Source organism: Anguilla rostrata, chromosome 3 (assembly GCF_018555375.3).
Source record: "Anguilla rostrata isolate EN2019 chromosome 3, ASM1855537v3, whole genome shotgun sequence".
NCBI lineage: Eukaryota > Metazoa > Chordata > Actinopteri > Anguilliformes > Anguillidae > Anguilla > Anguilla rostrata.
In genome coordinates, this window is record NC_057935.1 from 43,097,784 (window position 1) to 43,106,401 (window position 8,618).

Here is an 8,618-nt window from a genome sequence, read left to right on the forward strand (position 1 = left end):
CACTACTGTTGATTTGCTCCCCGCTGGAAACGGTAGGCAGGCTTTTTCCACGAGGGCCTCCCCGCCCGCAAGTATTGATTTAGACGGCACTTCCTGTGGACACTTCCTGTGATCATCTCCTCAGAGCTTCAGCGAATGAAACCATTCGAAGAAATGACAATCAATCGAAATTTAGTTGTTATTGCACCATTTACGGTCATATGGCCAAACAAGACTTGCCACAAGACATTTTACAGACAGAATATACAATAATAATAATAAATACATTTCAGCCACTCATGGGAGAAATTGGTCAAACTATTCCCTAACCTTTCATTAAAATACAATTGAGTTTTACTCCTGTAAAATAGCTGGACCCTACATATTCCACAAATGTCCAGTATAAACACTCATCGCCAAGTCTGCACTTAGTTATCTTCAATGATGCTTTCAGCGTGCAGCCTCTGCCAGTCCTAGTGTTTACAGAAAGAAAAAAAAAACAGTAAATAAATGAATTTAATATGCAACCCCTGTTCTGTTTTCTGGTCTAATGACACCGGCAGAGAAGCTGTTTAATATTGCCGGCGTGTGGACACGCCACCAAGTCGGCCCCAACAAATTCCCACAGCAAATTATGCTCACTTGTGATCTCAATAAATTGATGTCAGAGAGCAGGAAGGAATTTGTGTTGTGTGAATGGAAAATAATGCACTAATGTGGCACGCTGGCTTGGCGCCAGATTAGGAACGGAGCGATCCCAAAGCAGGCCTCTGCCACGAACAGGGTGGCGCTTCTGTTTTTAGTTGTTCGTGTCCCACATGTCGATTATACTATGCGAATGGCGGTGCCCTGCGGCATCCTGGGATCTAAAAATTTGTTCATTCAGGAGAGCGCCGAGGTGACAGCAGAAATGGTCACGACTCACTTTTATGAATTTGACCACCTGTGATTCGGATAGAAGAGGTTTTGTTTTTGATGTGTTTTTGATGTGATGGAAAAGACTGTCCCATTGTTTTATGCTCTGATGAACACTTTTTTCCCATGACTCAGGCACATTTGATCCTCTTCTTTCCATTCCGTTTTTTTAATTCCTCTTTAGCTATGCCATTATAAGCAAAGGTTTATTAAAATATTAAAGCCTGCCTTGAATTCACGTAGACATTGAAGCTGTTATTTCTTTTTCCAGTACCTTTCATTCGTGTCAAAAGTTTTCTTTAGGACTGACGCAACGGCACGGCACCCTGATCCAAAAAAGGCCATTGTGGGTTTTCGGTTTTCGTTCTGACCAATCGATGAATGTATTATAATGCAAATCAAGGTTCTTGATTGGTCGATTTGCTGAATCAGGTGTTTTATTTCTGGACTAGAACAAAATCCTGCAGCCACATTGGAACTTTTCAGATAAGATTCTACAATATGCATTTGGCCATACATAATGTATTGGGAACTGCCCTTGTAACTGAGAGGTTGCAGGTTTGATTCCTAGGTGAGACACTGCCACTGCACCTTTATGCAATATATTTTACCTTAATTGTGGTCTGAATAAAAAGCAGTTTTCTTAAAGGCCTGCTAATATGCCAGCAGCACAAAACAACATAACTCCATGAATGTGAATCTAAGCAACAAGCCCGGTAGATGACAAGATTTATTACAGCACTTCCATGAATCACACCTCATTAAACTATGAGAGAGGGGACACACTCTGAAAACTCAACACTTTGAAAGCTCAGCATAGGTTTTTATGTTGTTTCAGCAGCTACTTTTCAAAAGAGCAAACAGACAAAAAAGCAAACAGGTGTTTTAAATCTGTTCTAACAGGCTATAATGCTGATTGCTAACATAGTTAAGCATAAATGATAATCATAATAAAATTAAAACAAGGCATCACCCAAGGAAAAAATGCATATTTTTTTCTGGAAAATTTATTCTGTCATATGTGAAAATACTATTAATATCAACATTAATAATAATAATTATACTATTTTTTATATTTATTATAATGCTTTCCCTGAATAGCATGTTGTCAGATTAACTCATAGATTAAGTCAGAGAATCCGTACCACAATACGCGCAAAGCAATGCAGAGAGAGAGAGTGTGTGTGTGTATGCAGCTGGTGTTGAGGGAGCGTTAACGGTGTTTTTCTCCCTCAGCGCTCCTAGGTGGCGCTGTTGAGCCGCGCTCGGATAAAGCCGGAGAGAGATAACCCCTCCTCCGGGGTCAGTTTACCTTAGCCGCCGGCTCATTGTGCGGCGGGTGTTGTTGTTGTGCTGCCGGGGGCCTGGGAGTGGGTCTTTCCCAGGGCCCGGGCCGCGGGGCCGAAGGCTCGGCCGTAGCGCAGGGCCGCTTCCTCCCATTCACGGCGGGGGCAGCTTCCTTCCTCTGCCCAAACAATCGCTCTGCGAGAAGCAGCCTCGCGGCGGCCCCGCTGCCATCCTCCCGCGCGCACTACCAGGGCAGGGAGGGCAGCCTGCTAAAACAGAGGCTCCCACATCGCCCCCCTTTTCTATTCTGGAAAAACAAAAATAGATTACAACATTTCCCATTTCTATTTCCACGTTACGTTAATGGTGGCACGTTTGAAATTAAATTAATCTGGATTTCAGAAGGAGTCATGTTTCTGCTAATGCTATAATGCATGCACTGAACACATGACTCGTATAGATCTGTAGTACGTAAGCGTGGGTTTGGGGGGTTTGGGGGGTTTTTTGGGGGGGGAGGGGGGAGTTTTTCCTTGCTATTCTCTGTCTGCTGCTCCGTTTCTGTCTGAGACTGACAGCACAGGTACGGCATATAACCCCTTTACTGTGGATACTTCACGGAGGCCTCTAAAACCACGTCACCATCAAAGGCCGGCAAATTGGTGCTCTCACTTATCTGTTCCTGCCAGCTGTACCCTCTGTAAACCTTGACTCAGCCTGGGCCACAGCTGCTTCTCTGCTTCTTAAAATAAAGAAGAATTTTTTTTTTTCTTTTACAGAAAACAATATAGACAGAGAAGAGTTTGCTTTGATCTGCATCAAGCCCATCTCTATGAATTTGAGTGTTCAAGAGTGTCCTACGCTTTTAAAATTCAACTGGTGAACTCACAAGCCTTTTGCTGAGTTCAGAAATAGCTTTCCTTCAAAAAAGGAAAATCTTTTTTTGTAATAAAGTAGAATGATTTACTTTCATTTTCCTTGCTTTTTTCTGCCTTGATAATATCCAGGCCAACACAACTTCCTGATTCTAATTATACCTCTGTGAAGAAAACAATTGTATTTGGTGAAGGATGTATGAGATAGACAGTGTTCTACGATACTGGCAGAGCTGCACGCTCAAATACACACGTGCAAGGGTACATACACACAAATACACACAAAAAGGACATACACACCACAAGCTCAGGTGCATGCACAAAAATGCAAACGGCCAGACACACACACACACACACACAAATACACATGCAAAAGACATACACAAATATGGTCTCACACACACATAGGTGTATACACAAACACACGGCCACGCACAAACATACACTAAAATACCCTCACACATGCATGCGGTCAAACACTCACACGCACACACAGACACACAGTTAAATAAAGAGGACATTCTGGCTCTTCTGAAGGACATTCTGTTACCACCACCACGGCATTCAGCAAGAGACTAAGAAAATAAAATCAAAGCAGGAATATTTTTATTGCAACACGGTCTATTATTTCCATGCATGCTGGTTTTGTACGCTCGGCCACTGATGGGGAATTCCTGGGGAGTATAAGGGGAGTGGAACCAGTTTGATATCTCACGCACACTGACACCCCTCAGGAAAACAGTTATGCATTTTGCATATTTATGAGTCATTCAAATGTACAGTTCTTTGGAAATTATTGCATGCAGGGATACGGTTGGAGTTGAGGAACGTAAAGGCTTAAAATGGCTGCTCAGAGATGAAGAGGAGTCTGAGTGAAACTGAGAAATAGGAAGGAGGAGAAGGTCTGAGGGGTGCCTGACCTCGGTCTCAAAATGGCTCAGGGCTGCGTCCCAAAACCCTAAAATCACATCCTTCCTTTGCTCCTTCCTTCCTTCCTTCTTTCCATCATCACCCGATCTATGAAAATGACACACAATCCACCAGCGTGGCCTCTGCAATCCACTGGTCAGTCGAAATCGAGATATTGGGCACCCCTGTATTGTAGTATGTTTCACGTCCATAACAGCTGTTTCTTGTAGGACATTTTATACACTAGTTTACAGTCTAGCATCCTTCACACGGGGTAGTGATTTGCCAAAATACTGCCAAAAATATGAAGGGGACATTAACTTTAGTCAATTGATTATTTATTTTCTGTCACTCACCTATGCCACTTGCCTAAACATGTGAATACATTCTGACAAAGTGCAAATGAGTGATGTGGTGTTTAGCAGAGACGTTTTAGGCACCATGGCATTTTTGTGCTGATAGGAAATCCTTGGACGGCTGAAATGAAGGCTTCTGCACAGGCCTTCCAGGAGTTCCCTTAGAGGAACCGTTGTCATTGACGAGCTTTAAATGTATTGCTGCTGAAGGCATGAAGTTAATTAAGAGAGTGCGATTATCGCATCTGTCACATTTCCAAGAGGCTATGAAAGGGGAAAAAAAAGTATTTATTCAATTTTCTGTGACCAACTTTGAGGATTAAAACTATATATTTTAAAATTCTGCAGTGCATTTTTTTTTAGTAAGAACATACTTTTCTTTAGATAGAATCTATATTGTCTTCACCGCTTCAAATTTAAGTTAGTTTCACTTTTTTACTTTTTGTGTTTTTGGCCAATCTATCGCTGCACATGTTATTTAAACTGTGACATACATACAAATATACATACATACATACAGTACAGTACTGACACACTAAAGTGCAGTACTGGCACACTTAATAGAATAATAAAATAATATTCATGCAAGCAAAACCATCTTTTTTGCCTTGTATACTTTATTTCATATAATTGATGACGATATAATGTCAGTGGTCAAGAAGATAACTGTTCCAAATGCATTTTTACAGACGAAAATGCTTCCAAGAAACAACAGAAGAAAGGGCACAGATAAAGAGTAGAGAAGAGTAAGCACAGTGTTTTCATAATGTGTGCCAGTACTGTACCCACGTATGGACGTATGTGCTTACATACATACGTATGAACATACAAACATGCATGCAGACATTGTTTAACCACTTAGTCCAAGTCAGGATCTCAGTGGCTACAGTGCAAGCAGAGCAGCCCAGACGTCTATCTTCCCAACAACTTCCTCCAACTCATCTCGGACAATCCCCAGGCGATCCCCGGCCATCTGGGAGATATAATCCCTCCCGTGGGTCTGCCCCTGGGTCTCCTCCCTGCTGGACGTGCCTGGTACACCTCCAAAGGGAGGCACCTTATCAGATATCCGAACCACTTCAGCCGACTCCTCTCGACGCGGAGGAGCAGCAGCTCTACTCTGAGGTCCTCCCGGAGAGCTCGGCTCCTCACCCTGTTAAGGAGAAACCCCATTTTGGCTGCTTGTATTCGAAATCTCACTCTTTTGGTTCCTACCTGCTGCTTGTGATCATATGTGAGAGTAGGAACAAAGATAGACTGGTAATTTAAGATATTTGCCTATTGGCTCAGCTCCTTCTTCGCCATCGCCGTCCGATACAATGACTGCATTACTGCGGCCACTGATATCCTGTCCATGAATCCCACGAACAGGTGAGGAGGCAACACACACTCACACAAATACACACCTATACCAATAAAATAAAAATAAATCATTGTTGGTAATGTGATGATTATTGACAAAGGTTTTTAAAACTTGCTGAAAAAGACTGAGTCTCTAGCAGCAGGGGTGGTACAGTAAGGTTTATATTCCTCCGTGGAGTTGTTCTCGACTGGAGTGGTTGAGGGTCTTTTTACTTAACCTTGGTTTGAGTCGGGTTATATTTCCTTGCAACCACCTCATTAATCATTGTTTACACACACACACACACACACACACACATGCGCATACACGTACACACAGACACACACACACACAATTACAAAAATTTGATACCTGTAAACACACAGTATCTCACCCACCCAAACCCCACCCCCGTGCAGAAGAAAAATAAAATAAATAAAATAAAATTACCAGAAGTGATCCATAGTGGACAACCATAAGCACTTTGGAGGTAATGCGGGGGGTACAAGCACACAGTTCTCCTGGCTCTTCTCCTGCAAGCACTGCATAGGCACACACAGGTATAGGTTTACTGTTACCAGTAATTCATAGCAACTTCACAACAGCACCATTACACTTTGTTTTAAGCAGTCATTGAAATGCTGAGGTACGGCTTTAGTCGGTTTTGTGCTTTTCTACACCAGAGAGAGGCAGAATAAAATAAATTCAGAAGTGGAGGAATGTATTTGATGTGTATGTGTATGTTGCAGGTGTGGGTTGCTAGGTCTGCTTTGGTATGTCTGAAACAGTCTGAATCATAAAATACACTCTCTGGGTGAGAATACTTATGGCGTTCAATGATTTATTTCACCTTCAGGAAAAAAATAGTTATGCTGTTTTGATAAAAAATGTTGAAATGAATACCAGATGTTGCAAAAAAAAAATCTATAGGTTAAAGAGGGATTGGATTGACGAGGTATTGTATCGTAGACGTCTAAATATATTCTTCCTGGGTTGATTCAGAGGCGGCAGCAGAGCTGACCCAGGAGAGGGGAAAATATTACTCCTGAGCGGGGTTCTCTTGTGTTCGGTGAATTCATGAAGTTGACATACTGTAATGTCTCCTTTTCTCCCACAGAGCTGAGGCGCGCCGATTTTCTGGATGTCAAGTCTGTTCGCATAAACACGCCACGATTACTTACTACACAGGAAAACACTCCTGTAGGAATCCATAATTAAACTATGCTGAAACACGGTACGCCTCCAAAATCGGCAGCCGTAAATTTTTCGGAAATCTCCCCCATCTAGACACACATCTGGCTTGCACATATACTATGAGGCTTGTATTAAGGGTCTCTCTCTCTCCCTCTCTGTCTCTCTGAGCTACATAAACGCAGACTGCTAGCTTTACTTACTATACTTTTTACTATTCTTCTGTACCTGCAGGGTGCACCAGTCCAGGAGCTCAACTTGCTTGAAACTCAAAGGCTGTAAGTTCCTGGACACTGAAATTTCACGAGCACTTATTGAACCCGAATGAGGGATGAACGGGGCCGCATAAAGGCGTGATCAATCAGCCATGTGAGGCATCCTGATAATAGCAGCTGACGAGGCAGTTCACAGCGGCAATGATATTGTTTAATTTTATTTGATGAGCATATATTAATACGAGAACTGATGTGAGTGAAGAGGTGACTCATTGAAAGATAAGAATAGAGGCCCCCTCCATCTCTCTCTCTCTCTTGTTAAAGTAGATTTGATTTGCAAAGTCATCAGTCTGGTTTCAGAAAAGGCGCCCACACATCACAGTCACTCTCTCTCTCGCCTTCCCCTTATCTTAAACTTCTGGTGCTGACGGGCATTTGTTCCACAGATTTTAATAACCCTTTGAGACTCCTAATCTATTTGAGTTCTACTTTCACTCTCATACGGAAGGCTCCGGATGTGTAGAGAAATGTATTTACTGTTTATGGGTGAGCCAATAAGACGGTGAGCCTCTGCTTACTGTAACGTCTGGTCTTGTATAAATACAATATGAAAACATCGAATGTCAAACGCTTATACAATCCCTGCTGTTCTCTCTCTGTCCTTCTATCTCTTCTGCAGTTTGATCTGACGTGCCTAATATCTGCCTTGCCTGGTGTAGGTGAGAAATAACATCAGAGAGAAATAACAGCCACTGTGATGTTGCAGTAGTGATGGAGAGAGGCTTCATGCACTTCAAAATGGGTGGAACTATCATGTGCTGTACAATCACTGATATGAACACAGCATTTTGCTATGAAACAAAAACAAAAACATTTACTTATCATGTACAATACCATGAAGATGCATCATTAATAGTAAAGTGTCTGACACATTGTATGTAATTGACCTCAGTTTTGATTGGGTTTTTTACACTACTTTTGACTTTCCCCTTATAGTGTCCCAGAGGGCATCCTGTCCTGAGTTTGGCGCTAGGACCTCATTAGCCAACAATCGTGCAGCTAAAACAAAAACCATCCATCTTGTAGTACACGTTAAATACATATTTGTGACAGCGTGTTTCAGATACATGTGAATGTGCAGGCCATGTAGTCTGGTGACAGGTTCGGTTTAGTGTTTTTGGGGGCACCGTCGAGTCATGGCATGGGGCCCTCCGTTCTCCGGCCCTCCCTTTGATCAGATGTGTTTACACAGTCTGATTCGGTGAGACAACGTAACCGGGCCTGCCTGGAACCCAGGGTAAATATCACAGAACAAGAAACAGGGCTCTCCTGTGTTCCACCGCCCAGCCCGCGTGCCAATGCAAATCAAGCCCTCAGTACCTGATAGAAATAGTGCTCTGTTCTTTTCCTGTGTGGAGCTAGGGCTGTGGTTCAGAGCGTGTCAGGGACTCTGTTATTCCACGTGAGTCCACTGACCCTCTTTCTCTGTCCTTCTCTCCTTTTTTCTTACTTTTTTGTTAGTGTCTTATACATATAATCATGCAAGGTTGTA